The sequence below is a fragment of the Notechis scutatus genome, chromosome 1, assembly GCF_049901735.1.
Source record: "Notechis scutatus isolate UNSWTSFEM ecotype Mainland chromosome 1, rNotScu1.2, whole genome shotgun sequence".
In the NCBI taxonomy this organism is placed as follows: domain Eukaryota; kingdom Metazoa; phylum Chordata; class Lepidosauria; order Squamata; family Elapidae; genus Notechis; species Notechis scutatus.
The window spans coordinates 26,590,977-26,604,415 of record NC_142009.1 but is presented as its reverse complement, the minus strand read 5'-3'; the positions used below and the strand labels follow the sequence as shown (position 1 = coordinate 26,604,415).

General features: G+C 42.0%; 1 protein-coding gene across 1 annotated transcript in view; it reads left to right on the top strand.

The window, feature by feature from the left end:
- DNMT3A (DNA methyltransferase 3 alpha) overlaps positions 1-13,439 on the top strand; it is a 131,608-nt gene that overhangs the window by 41,163 nt on the left and 77,006 nt on the right. The window lies entirely within an intron of this gene.

Here is a 13,439-nt window from a genome sequence, read left to right as displayed (position 1 = left end):
CTGAGTTTGAGCAATTTGCTGACCTAACACATTTTTTGGGTTTGGACAGTAAGATCATAAACACGAGTTGCACATGCACAACACACAAACAAAAACAAATCCAAGGTTACAACTAACCAAGCTTCAGCCAAGAAGTTGGCTGAAAATAGCAGTATGCATATCACTGTACACACAAGTTTCTTAAACTGCTGTCCAGTGGTTGGCTCCCTGTATAAATTGGAGATAAAGGGAGTAGAATTTCAATATATCTGAGTCTCAGACTGGGTATAAAGTGATTTTAAATCTGAAATTTGCCAAGATGTTAAAACTTCTGTGGATGCCCTTGTGGGGTTAGCACGGTACCTATGAGAGATGCTATTTCTGTTGAAACTTGGAATAGAACCTCCTCTACTGATAGGCTGTGTGTTACCAAAACATGCTTAACTAAGATACAGAACAGGGGTTGCCAGAGTTTTGGACCTCAGGGACCATCAAATTCATCATTTTAAATCCTGCGGACCAGAGACCCTGGGAAAATCCCCCCAAAAGTCTGCAGGAAAATTCCCCACCCTGTTTTCCTACCGATCGATCATTCTTTATTTGGGATCACAGGATACCGTCTCCAGCTCCGACATTTGCTGCTTTCCTTGCGTACAGCCAAAAGCAGAAGAAGAAAGAAGTGGAAAGAAGCAGCCCAGTGGCCAGGCGAGGCACGTGGGGCGAGCGGGGCAAGTTCCCCTCCTCCGCCCTTTCCCTCCTTCCCTCACTACCTCATGTTGTTCGCAAGGCAAGCGACGTAGCCTTGGGTTCCCGTGGGCCATGTGGGCAGTGCAGCCTTGTGTTCCCGCACAGCCTGGATTAATTGCTTTGGAGGTGACAATTCTCTGCAGACCACCAAATGTTTTCACGGACCACCAGTGGTACCCAGCCCACTGGTTGGTGACCACTGGTCTAGAACTTCATGGGGGGTGGTCTAGAGGATTTATAAAGTTATTTCCAGCTTGATGATTTAATTTGTGCAGCATGTTAAGCTTGATTAATTTAACCTTGTTTAGAGTGTACATGTCCTGTATGCATATGCATAAGAAAGTACCTTAGGCCCTATCTGAATCCTTTTCATATGTTTGATTCACCCTTTGTGCAAAGCCAGGAAATGATAGCATTGTAACTAGCCTAAGGATGTTGTGTGAACACACCAACAGTTCCTCCCTTCTCCAGAGGGTTCACCTCACATGAACCTAATTTAGCTGTTTATGCCCAGTCAAACCAATTTCACTTCTTCATACATTACATTTTTAATGGGATTGATTTTTGCTGCTGCTTGTAAGGTTTATATTGGATCTACTGTGGTTTTATGCCCTCTTCTGCTATTTATAACTTTATTATGTCTATTGATTTATTGAACTCTAGGGGCATAAATGTAGCTCTTGATGAGGCATGCTTCCACTTTCTCATATGTTGCTTGTGAACTGATCCATGCAGTGATTGATTATTGCCTCCTCAATTGATCAGAGCTTTTATAACAGTAACTGATAGAAAAAAGTGTTGGTGAAATGTATCTTTCAGGATCATCAAGTGCCAGCAAAACACCCTTGATTGCATTCCATTTAATAGAGTTGCTGATTAATCCATAAATACATCAGACCATAAACTAACCAAGCAAGCTAGGTTTTTCCACTATGCTAAACTATGATTCCTTCAGCTAAAACTAGTTAAGCTTTTCATGTGTGCAAATGCATCTGTTTAGATCTTTAACTGGCCCTGAAGAGCATAGTGCTATGATATCCCTGGGGGGGGGGAGGAGAATGCTTACGATGCAGGAACATCCTATTTCCCTCTGATCCTTCTTCATCCTCCATGAATCTCAACTGGAGAAGAATCAAGTGCTCCTGGGTTCCCAAGCAAGCAAACTAAACTTCATGGTGATAAAGAACATGCTGGTATACTACGGGAGAATCCAGAAGGCAGGCCGTCCATCCGTCCGTCTGATTGGTGTTTTCCTTTTGTCTAATGTCACAGAGAATTCCCCCTGACTTCGGAACCCAAGTTGGCAGAATCTCATTAAGGTTTCGAGTATTTTTATCCTGTGCACGGGATTTCCTTCCCACTTCTGGTTTAAGAACGCCTGATCCAGCTGGGACTTGTGCAGATTTGTTTCCCAGAAGGCTGCTTTGCCAATTGGGCCGTGGGAATGGCTCGCCCTTTTAACCATGGGCTCTCTGCAGACTCTTTCACTTTGCTCTAGTTCTCTGCCTTGCACAGCTGCAACCTGATCTCTGGCACTGCTGCCAGGGCCAGGGAAGGAAGCTGGCCACCAGCCACATGCTGGGCCACTCAGAGAAGAGCTGCTGCTGCTGCTGCTTCTATGTTGCTGGCAGCTTCCCAAAATAGGATCAGCCTGGGTGGGGAGAGATTGCTATGGACATGGCAGGGAGGAAAGCAAGGTTGCTGCAAGGCTTGGAAAGGACTAAGAGGAGAGCTGGATGACAGCCAGACTGCTGTCTCTCTGCTGCCAGAGGCAGAGACTGGAATGGAGGCATCTGCTTGGTTGGATCCCAAACTGTATTTAAAGGGCCAGCATGAAAATGTTTTGGGAGGCCAAAGGTGGGGCAGGTGAAGTATCTAGAGTGGCCTGCCCTATTTCACATTCTTATACAGAACCATCTGATATAAAGGGTAAGTGAAGGGAAGTCTTGTGATTGACATAAACCTGATGCTTTTGACACAGAATCCAACATTCTAATGTTCCACATTTTCATTTTTCAAGAATCTGGCTTCCAACACTTTCATAGAGTGAGTTTGGTATAATGGTTAAGGCATCAGGCTAGAAAACAGGAAACCGTGAGTTTTAGTCCAGTTTTAGACACAAAGCTGGCTGGGCGATCTTGGACCAGTCACTCCCTCTAAGCCCTAGGAAGGAGGCAATGGTAAATCACTTCTGCAAAATCTTGCTAAGAAACTTTAGGGACTTGTCCAGGAAGTTGGCTGGAGTCAAAATTGAATCGAAAGAACCTTTAAAAAAAACACCAAAAATAACCCACTCCCACAACAAAGTCTACAGCATGGCAGCAATATGTATGCTTATCACCATAGCAAGGGGGACACCTGTGATTTGGGAATGTCATTGATAAAATAGGAAAATAATTCAATGAAAAGTTAAGAAAATCACATGTGTTGCTAGAAACTTAACACTCTATGAAAGCGAGAATTCATTTGCCAGATAAAATTATTTAAATGTTGAGAAGGGTGGGGAGATTTCAGCTGCCAGGGATGGATGGAAAATATTTACCCTGGGGACAAGAAAAGATTGCCTCCACTCATTGTCTCCAAATAGAACTTGAGGAATCTGGAAATGTAATACTATGATTTGCAAATAAATCATTTACCGGCAGATAAATCCTGCTGGTAGGTGATGTGCTAAAGAGGGAAGGTAAAACCCAAGGAATCAGCTAATCATCTTTATTTCTGCAATTCACATGTGTTATCAAAGCAGTTCCCTTTGGTGGTGACTTGGAATAGATGCAATAGGAGGGGCAGGGACCATAATGGGGTAACAAATTTCATACCAGTATATTTTTCTGCCAACTCAAGAATGGCTGGAGAGCACTTCTAATTTAACCGTGGGGAAAGGTTCTAACCTTGGCTCAGCTTTCTCTGTCCAGCAGAAACAGGGGCATCAGCTGTCTCTGTAGGCTGGCAGGCATGGAGTACTTGAAAAATTGGCAGTAGAACTAACTCTAGTAACTGTTGAAAATCTTTTGAGCTTGAGAATAAGCCACTTTTCTGCAGCTTCAACTTGAACATTGGAAATGGCCCTTTCATTGCCTTTTCTTGCTGCCCTTACGTTGGTTAACATTCTGCTGTATTGCTCCAAATTTTAGACAGCTTCTTGGCCTCAGTCACTTGATCTTCTGTATCCTACCCAAGCAAAAAGTGGAGACAGGAGCAACCAAAGTAACATAGACAATGTCTAGGCTATAGCTTGTAAACATTCACGTGGCCTATCCACTTCTACCACCCCTAGACAGAGCTAGATTATTGCACAGAACCTCTGATGTCTCTGTGGCAACACAGAGGTTTACATGGAAAAAAAATGACAATTAAACAAGTTACAGTTATTGTATTTACATGGTTTTGAACTGCCCAATTTTCAGCTGTGCAAGAATGTGGGCTGGTAAATTTCTATGGATATTTCCTCAAGTTCTGTGATGATCTAGGGTGGAATATAAAATAAATACAGTCACAAAAAACAGGTGAAGCCCCTTTTATTCCTTCACTTTGTTTCCAAGCTCCAAATATCCTTGACTGGAAACAAAAAATTCCCACACAAGCTGTTACAAGAAGGAGAAAATGACGTTTAAATTATAAAGAGTAAAAAACAACACAAACCAGGCAAGATAAGGGCTTGAAGACGTCCACAGATATCAGAACACACACTGGGAAGGACGCCAAACTCAGAGAGGAACAATAAACTAGAGATATTTCCACGCTTTGTTTCCAGCACTCGCCCATACGCATTCCGTCCTCTTATCCAGTTGTCACAGCTGCAGCCCATGAAGAGGATCAAGGCCCTCTCCTCCCCAGTAGACCACATCTCACCCTTATCCTCACCTCCCTGCGTGCCCTGGGATGGAGAGGGGATGGATCTGGGTCCTCCTCTGACTGCCCAGCCGGCCTCTGCCCTTCCCCAGCCTCCTCCACAACCTCTGGAGCCACATTTCCACTCCCTGTTGGCTGTTCCTCCTCTCCCTCAGAGTCAGTTTCCAACAGGGGCACGACAAGTTCCATTTTAATAAGTTTTTAGTATTGTGCCTTTCCATTTGGAAATGGGGGTGACATTGCTCTAGTTTACAGTTATAAATATTGTTAAAAAAGGGCAGGACTTTTCCTCCTATTAATAGCAAGTACCTGTGCTTCATTATGAGTAATGTGCAGGTAGTCCTCGACTTACAACCATTGGTTCAGTGACTGTTCAAAGTTACAACGGCACTGAAAAATGTGACTTATGACCATTTTTCAAAGTTACGTCCGTTGCAGCATTCCCATGATCACATGATCAAGATTCAGATGCTTGACAGCTGGTTCATATTTATGACCATTGCTGTGTCCCAGGGTTATGTGATCACCTTTTGAGACCATCTGACAAGCAAAGTCACTGGGGAAGCCAGATTCACTTAACAACTCGGTTACTAACTTATCAGCTGCAGCGATTCACCTAACAATTGTGTCAAGAAAGATCATAAAATTCACTTAACAAATGTCTCTCTTAACAACAGAAATTTTGGGCTCAATTGTGGTCATAAGTAGATGACTACCAGTATTGGTATAATAGGGGATCCTTTGCAAGTATTGAAGTCTATCCCTGTTTCTAAGATGGAAGTGGTTGGGCTCTTTACCTCATCCTGGGCCTGCACAATTTATGATATACCAACCAGATAGACTGCAAGAAACTTGTTTTGTGATATCTTGGGGTTCATCTGCTATCATGTTATCCATGATTTTTGAAGTTATAGAGCAGTGGCAGAAAAAGTTATTGCCTCTCACATGGGCCATTTGTGTTTGGCCAAACAACTGTGTTCACCTTGCTTTATCATATAATATGGACAACGTTCAGACCAAGCAGGTTAATCATGCAAGGGGGGCAAGTTGTGTGGAGTTGCTCCAGGATCAAGTCTACATGACAGCAACATATAGAGGTAGTCCTTGATTGAGCCCAAAATTTCTGTTGCTAAGCAAGACAGTTAAGTGAATCATGTCCCATTATGGCCTTTTTTGCCATGGCTTTAAGCAAGTAACTACCGTTGTTAAGTAAATCATACAATCGTAAAGCAAATCTAGCTTCCCTTCGGGTGTTTGTCAGAAGCTCCCTAGGAAGGTTTCAAATGACATTCTCAGGACTTCAGGATGCTGCAGCCACTGTAAATACACGCTAGTTGCCAAACACCCGAAGTTTGATTGCGTGACTGTGTGGATTCTGCAATGTTCATAGGTGTGAGAACTGGTCATGAGTCACTTGTTTCAGTACCATTGTAACTTTGAATGGTCATTAAATGAATGGTTGTAACTTGAAGACTACCTGTAGTTAATGGACTTCACAAATACATATGGGCTGAGGGTTTCTCTCACTCAGCTCATTTGCAAACAAGAAGTGTTATATCTTGCTTTTAAAGTTTTAACTATTGGCTCATATGAAGGCAGATTTAAGATGAATTTTAGCTTGCCTGCATTTATTGAATCACCATGAGTCAATCTGTGCTTTCTGAAATGTATTTTAGTCCTTCCTCACCTACAGAATTGCACTCATGGGAGTGATTCTCTTCCCTGTCAGTCAACATATGTTTAATTTCTCTTCCCTGTTTGAAAATGCCTCTTTGGTCAGTCTTAAAAGCAACAACCACCCCCCTCCCCCAAATCCATCCTTATTTTTCCATAAAGTATCTATTGGGACAATTTCATTTCACACCTTGTGGCTAACTTCACACAACATGCCAAGCCTGGGTTTACAAAGCAAGTTACTTTGTTCATTTAAGCTGCTACACCTAAACAAATAAACAAAATGATTGCCGTAACAATGTCCAGATCCCTATAACACACTGAACCACAACATAGCCTATTTTAGTTTATTACCCGAGTTGAAATTCTTGGGGCTTTTGTGATTCACAGTTTCTTGTTTATAAAATAAGAAGAACAATAGCAGAATGTTCTGGATTTTAAGGCCATCCACAATTAAAGTTGAGCTTTGGTTTGGATATCAAACCAAAGCTCATGATGGATATCATGTTTGGATATCAAACCAAAGCTCATGATTACATCGCTGATGATGTAAAGCTGTTCAATACCACAGACAATACTGCTACCCTACAAAAAGATCTTGACTATGTATCAGAATGGTCAAACAAATGGCAACTTCAAATCTCAACAAATAAATGCTCTGTCTTACATATTGGCAAAAAAAATCAGAAAATAAAATACAAGCTGAATAGTCAAGATCTTGTTGATGACCCAAGCTCTGTAAAGGACCTTGGAATACTCCCCTCTAATGATCTAAGTGCTAGAGCCCACTGCAACTACATAGCCAAAAAGGCATTAAGAGTTGTTAACCTAATCCTACGTAGCTTTTTCTCTGGTAATATCACATTACTAACCAGAGCATACAAAACATTTGCTAGACCAATACTCGAATACAGTTCATCAGTCTGGAACCCACATTACGTATCTGATATTAGCACAATTGAGAAAGTCCAGAAATATTTCACAAGAAGAGTTCTCCACTCCTCTACTCGTTGTAGAATACCTTATGCCACCAGACTTGAAATTCTAGAACTAGAAAACCTTGAATTACGCCGTCTTCGGTCTGATTTAAGCATGGTATATAAAATCATACATTGCAACGACTTGCCTGTCAATGAATACTTCAGCTTCAACCATAACAACACAAGAGCACACAATAGATACAAACTCAAAGTTAACCGCACCAAACTTGATTGCAGGAAATACGACTTCAGCAATAGAGTGGTCAATGTCTGGAATACTCTACCCGACTCTGTAGTTTCTTCCCCAAACCCTAAAAACTTTAACCTTAGACTGTCTATTATTGACCTCACCCCTTTCCTAAGAGGTCTGTAGGGGGTGTGCATAAGCGCACCAACGTGCCTACCGTCCCTGTCCTATTGTTTCTCTTATTCTTCTTTTATTTTTCTTATATGTACCCATTTCATGTATTCACAACTATGTATACACTTATACTTATTATCTTGTAAACAATTGGCAAATCAAATAAATAAATAAATAAAAATAAAATAAATCATCTGCGCTGCATGGCAGTTTTGAAGCTCCTCTGGGGCCTGCGTGTTTTGGGGCCTGCATGTTTGTTTCAGTTTCTGAGGAAGTGTGTCTTTGATAAGGAAGGGGCTGGTTCCTCTGCAGAGCAGGACAGGAAACTTGCACTGCCAGGAGCTGGTGTGGACAGGTGGTGTGCAGAACCTTTTCCTTCTGACTGGAGGGAGAAACCCCAGAAGGGCTGCTGTCTGGTAAGACACACTTGACAGTCTTCTTGAGCTTGTGGAGGTTTCATTCTCAGATTAAATAAGGCGCATAGCAAGATTTTAAAAGATCACAAGGAAGAAGCGCACCAACGTGCCTACCGTCCCTGTCCTATTGTTTCTCTTATTCTTCTTTTATTTTTCTTATATGTACCCATTTCATGTATTCACAACTATGTATACACTTATACTTATTATCTTGTAAACAATTGGCAAATCAAATAAATAAATAAATAAACAATTACACACACTCATTCATCACTAGAGCAAGGCACAAGGTTTTATTAATATATAGCTTGCCTTTCGTTCAGGAGCTCCAAGTAGTAGGCAAGCCTCTCTCCTTTTATTTTTCCTACAACAAGACTGTGAGGGAGGTTGAACTGAAAGAATGACCGACCCAAAGTCACTCAATGACCATGGCTGAAGGTGGCCTAGAATTCAGGACTGCCAGCTTTTTCTCCATCGCTTTAGTCTACATTGATTCTCCTGGACCTTGTATAGTTGCATTGTATTGGGAGTAGGAAGGTTTCTGGGCACAGCTTCAGGTCACAAGCAGTCCTAGTGCAGCTGGAGTGGAACAGAATTGGTAAAAAAATAAACACTCCTTAATACTATTAAGTAGTAATAGGGACACAGGACATGGAGCTGTCACCATGACTGTACAAGTCACTTGTGAATCATGGCTCGCTCTTTAGGTGTAGCTCCAGCCAGAACTGACCCTCTGCTAGATCTATGTGAGAACCTGATAGACCCATTTGGGTCTCCATGTGTGCTTAGCAGTAATCAAATATGGGTCCATCTTCCCTATTGCTGTTTCTTCATTTTGTGGATAAATTCTGATTTGCTGGATCATATTCCTAGCCTTAGCAAGCATGTTGGTCTCATAAATTGTACCACAGCCTGAATTAGAGTAGAGGGCAGACATTTGCAGCCTAGCTGTTACTCCTTGTTTTGCTAGGTAGCAGTTATGCAGAGGTTTAGAAAGAAAGAGGAGAGGAACATCTTTAAACATCTGTTCCTATTTGAAAACCTTCTAAATCTAAACTGATATGTTTCATGGAATGATTTGGAGTAATGTGGAGCTATGCCCTCTGCCTTATCCTGTTTCCAGCCCCTCATCTTGTTCTCAGTCCTTGACAGAATGCATGCTAGCTTTTTGCATACAGTTTTGGCTCAAATTTAATGAAATCTCTTATTAGATCAGATAATTGACTAAGTTTGCTATTGCATTTTTTATCATTGGATGCCACTCGGGGCACACATTTTGCCTGTGAACACAAGGTGGTGGTTTTAAAAAAAATCGATAGATAATATTTGCTGCAATTCTTCAAGCAAGTTTGTTAGCTCTAGTGCTTGTTAATGTGAGTTTCAAATTATCCTGGATCACTACCGGTTGAAACTGATGGGATTGGTAGAGTGCTATTCTATTCTTCAGATGTTGTCACTCAAGGCCCAGAGAGCCCAGTGTAAATGCATGAACTTGCTTGTCTGCTATTGTGAACACAAAATGCTGGGCTGGGTATAACATTTGAAGCCCTTTACGGCTGAGTATCAGCTTCTCTCTCAGCATTGTTTCCCCTTTCTGTAAAAGGGATAGGAGATATATAGATGGAAAGGGGAACAGTTGCTGTCAGGCAATTTGCAGGGTGTTGAGTGGTTGTAATATCCAAAATCCTTTTGTGGTTCCTCATTCTCCCTAAGCCACCATATTTGGGGCAAGGCCTACGTTTCTCTCTAGAAGAATAAGCTTTTTTAGGCCTTAGTTTTACTTCTGTTTATCTCATTAGAGTGATGGAGAGAAGAGGGGAAATTCTCTTGCAAGGTCTCTGTAGGCTGTGGTGAGTAGTGTTGTATAGTTGCCATTAATAGGTCCATGTTGGGAATTCACCACTTCAGTCTCTGCTACTTTGTCCACATTAATATGCTTAAACATCTGTGGTGCAATTATTGCTTCTTAATATTCAGACTTAATGTTGATTCTCCCTCCTCAAAAAGGTAGGGTAGGATTGCTAAAAACATTTTATCATAGCCTTAAGATAGAACCCATGAAGGTGATTGAATCTCAGTGTGGCCTGATTATTTGGGATGCCTTGGATCGGGCCTGTCAAACTAGTGGCCCATGGGCAGAATGCGTCACGTGCAGGCCACACCCAAACCGGCTCCACAAAGGCAAAAAATGTGATACGTCATGATACATCACATGATGTGATTGAGTTTGACACTTGTGCCTTGGATACTGTTGGTCCAGATGAAATAGACATGATTTTTGAAAATATTAGCTCAGCCACCTGTGGTGTGGTGAACCCAGGTTTTTCCTGGTTAGCTAAGATTTTCTTGGAGATTTCATGTTGTCAGATCTTGACAGTGATGAATTCATTCTTGAGAGAGGGGTAGTAGTTCCACTATTGCTTTAGGGGCATTCGGTTATCCCTCCTGCAAAAAGTCTTTGCTTAAGGCAATGATTTTGGACAACTATCATTGTATAAGTGGTGGTTGTACAGCACCTTCAGGAAAGCCTATAGGAAATAAATTATTTGGTTCCTTTTCTGTCCAGTTTCAGACCTAGACATGAGACTGAAACAGCGTTAACTATATTTGTGGATGGGTGGAAGAAGCTAGAGGTTGTGTATGCAGCCTGACTCTTGATCTGTCAGTGGTTTCTGATATCATCAATCATGGTATCTTGCTGGCTGGTTCCAGGGATTAGGAGGTACACTTTTACACTGGTTCTTCTCCTTTCTCTGGGGCTGGTTCTAGTCAGTTTTGTGGGGTAGGGTGGTAGGAAGGTCCTTCAGGGCTTGATGTTCTCCCCATTCCTGTTTATCATCTACAACAGGGGTGTCAAACTCAAGGCCCACGGGATCAGCCTGGAAATAGCAAAGGACTGGCCTGTGGTGCCTCTGGCGGCCCCTTTTGGCCTGGATGGCCCCCTACAGCACTTTCCAGGCCAAAACGGGATGCAGGGGAGCTCCCGCACCACGTTTTAGCTGGCAGGTGGCTGTTTTGGCCCGCAGGAAGCCTTTCATCTCCCCCACCATCAGCTGGCCTGTGGAAGAGAACTACAGTGTTGATCCGGCCCTCGAAGAAATCCAGTTTGACACCCCTGATCTACAAGAAGCCATTGGATCAAGTCATCTGATGTCATGGGTGAGATATCTTTAGTATGCCGATGATACCTAGTTTTACATCATTGCCCCAAGTTAAGTAATGCTGTAGAGGTTCTTTCTTGGGAGGGAGGGGATAGGAAAGAACAGGCTTTAGCTCAACCCTAGCAAGATTGAGTGCCTCTGGGTTTTAGGATCCCCTAGATCCAGGCCAGGGTCTTTTCATCTTTGGTTCTGGAGAGGGTTGTATAATTTGAGGATCCTCCTGAACTCATAATTCCTATTCTAAAAGCAGCTAGCAAATGTGGTCAGGAGGAATTTTTTACAATTTTGTTTTGTGCACTACTTGCATCCTTGTGTGGATCAGAAAGAACTGCTTGCAGTCACATAAGCTCCACCTCTCAAGTGGATACGGCAGCACATTTTACATGGAACTACCCTTGAAGACCATCCAGATACTGTGGCTATCCAGAATGCAGCAAGATGAGGGGATTACAGGCACAGTTTGATACACCCATGTTATACTTCTGCTCTGTAAACAGCACTGTCTCTTAATGTGCTTCCAAGTGGAATTCAAGATGCTGGTTGTCACTTATAAAGCTCTTCCATATCATGGGACTGCATTATTTGTGGGACTGCCTGTTGTTAACTGTTTCTATCCATCCTACTAGATCTGACAGAAAGGGCACATTCCAGGTCTCTTCAATTAAAGGCTATTAACTTTTGGGACTTCAGAAGCATGCACTGATTGCCCTCTAGAACAGGGGTCTCCAACCTTGGCAAGTTTAAGCCTGGAGGACTTCAACTCCCAGAATTCCCCAGCCAGCAAAGCTGGCTGGGGAATTCTGGGAGTTGAAGTCCTCCAGGCTTAAACTTGCCAAGGTTGGAGACCCCTGCTCTAGAACACCATAGTCTCTGAGATTAGATTGCCCCCAACCTGACTGGCCTTTCCTAGAGCTTTGAAGACCTAGATATGCATCAGGACCTGGGGGTCCGGAGGATAGATGGCTCATTTAGATGTCTTTATTGACTGTTTTGTCTGAGTTCATCCATGATGACCATTGTAGTTTTTAAACTCTTTGTTAATATAGTTTAATGGTTGTTAGCCAATGCAAGATGGATGGATGTATACATCGATTAGATAGATAGATAGATAGATAGATAGATAGATAGATAGATAGATAGATGTAGATGTAGATAAATGATAGGTAGATAGGTGGGTAGATAGGTAGATGATAGATAGATATAGATAGAATGTAAAGTTATCTTTGAGGGCACAGGTTGTTTTCTTTACTCTCAAATGATAACAGTTGTGAACATGGTAGAAACTCCTCATTCTCATATCAGAAAAAGTGGTAACAGCCATGCCAGAACTTTTGTCTATTGAACTGCCTCTGTTTTGCCTGCAGAACTATGCAGATGGGCAGATATTACTTAATGAGTTCACTGGTTAACAATTGTTAAGAGTTGATCACCCTTTATGTTGTTAGAACATGGGCAAAATAACTGTTAGCCAAGGAACCTCTTTCAATGCTTGCTATGGGTTGTGTTGTGTTGGAGAGGACATGTTGTATATCCTAGACATCCCCATTACACTAAATTTAAGATAACAATTGGGATTGAATAACAGGGAAAGAAAAGGAGGGCAACTCAGCTTCAAAAGCATAGAAGTCGTTTGAAGATACTGGAAGCTTGCCCAAAAGACAAAGAAGAGTCTTTGAATTGTAGAATTGTCACAGAATTGTAGAATTTGGGACTTTCCCCACTTGTTCCTAACCATAGCATGAGCAAGTCCCAGTAACTTCTTTTTCCTACTGTGTGTTCATGAAGTTGCCTTCCTTTCATCTTTAACCCATACCTGAGCCAGCTTAAAATTAGTTCCTCTCATTTTAAGGTACAGTTTTCTTCTTTAAGCAGGTATCAAGCTATGGCAGTTTTGCCTTGGTTGTTATCTAAGTTATTTTACTAGCCATTGAATCAGGATCACAGAGAAATAACACTTAGGGTTGAGATCAGCTTGGTTTGTCCACTTCAGTCTGTGGTACTATCTTCTGCCTTTGATACCTATGCACTGTCGTCTAGGACCTTTCTGCATTGGGAAATTGGAGAAGCCAATTATTTAAACTCTTGCTTTCCACCTGCATCCATTAGATTGCTGAGCTGATTCCCCACCATGAAGATTAGCCTAAATGACTATTAGATCAATGGTATCATGTCTGTGCCAGCATGGTAAGGTGGAAAGAAAAAACAGCTCTCTACTGTTTTATGCTTCACTCTTTCTGCAACTCAGTTAATGTTAAGATGGCTTTTGAAC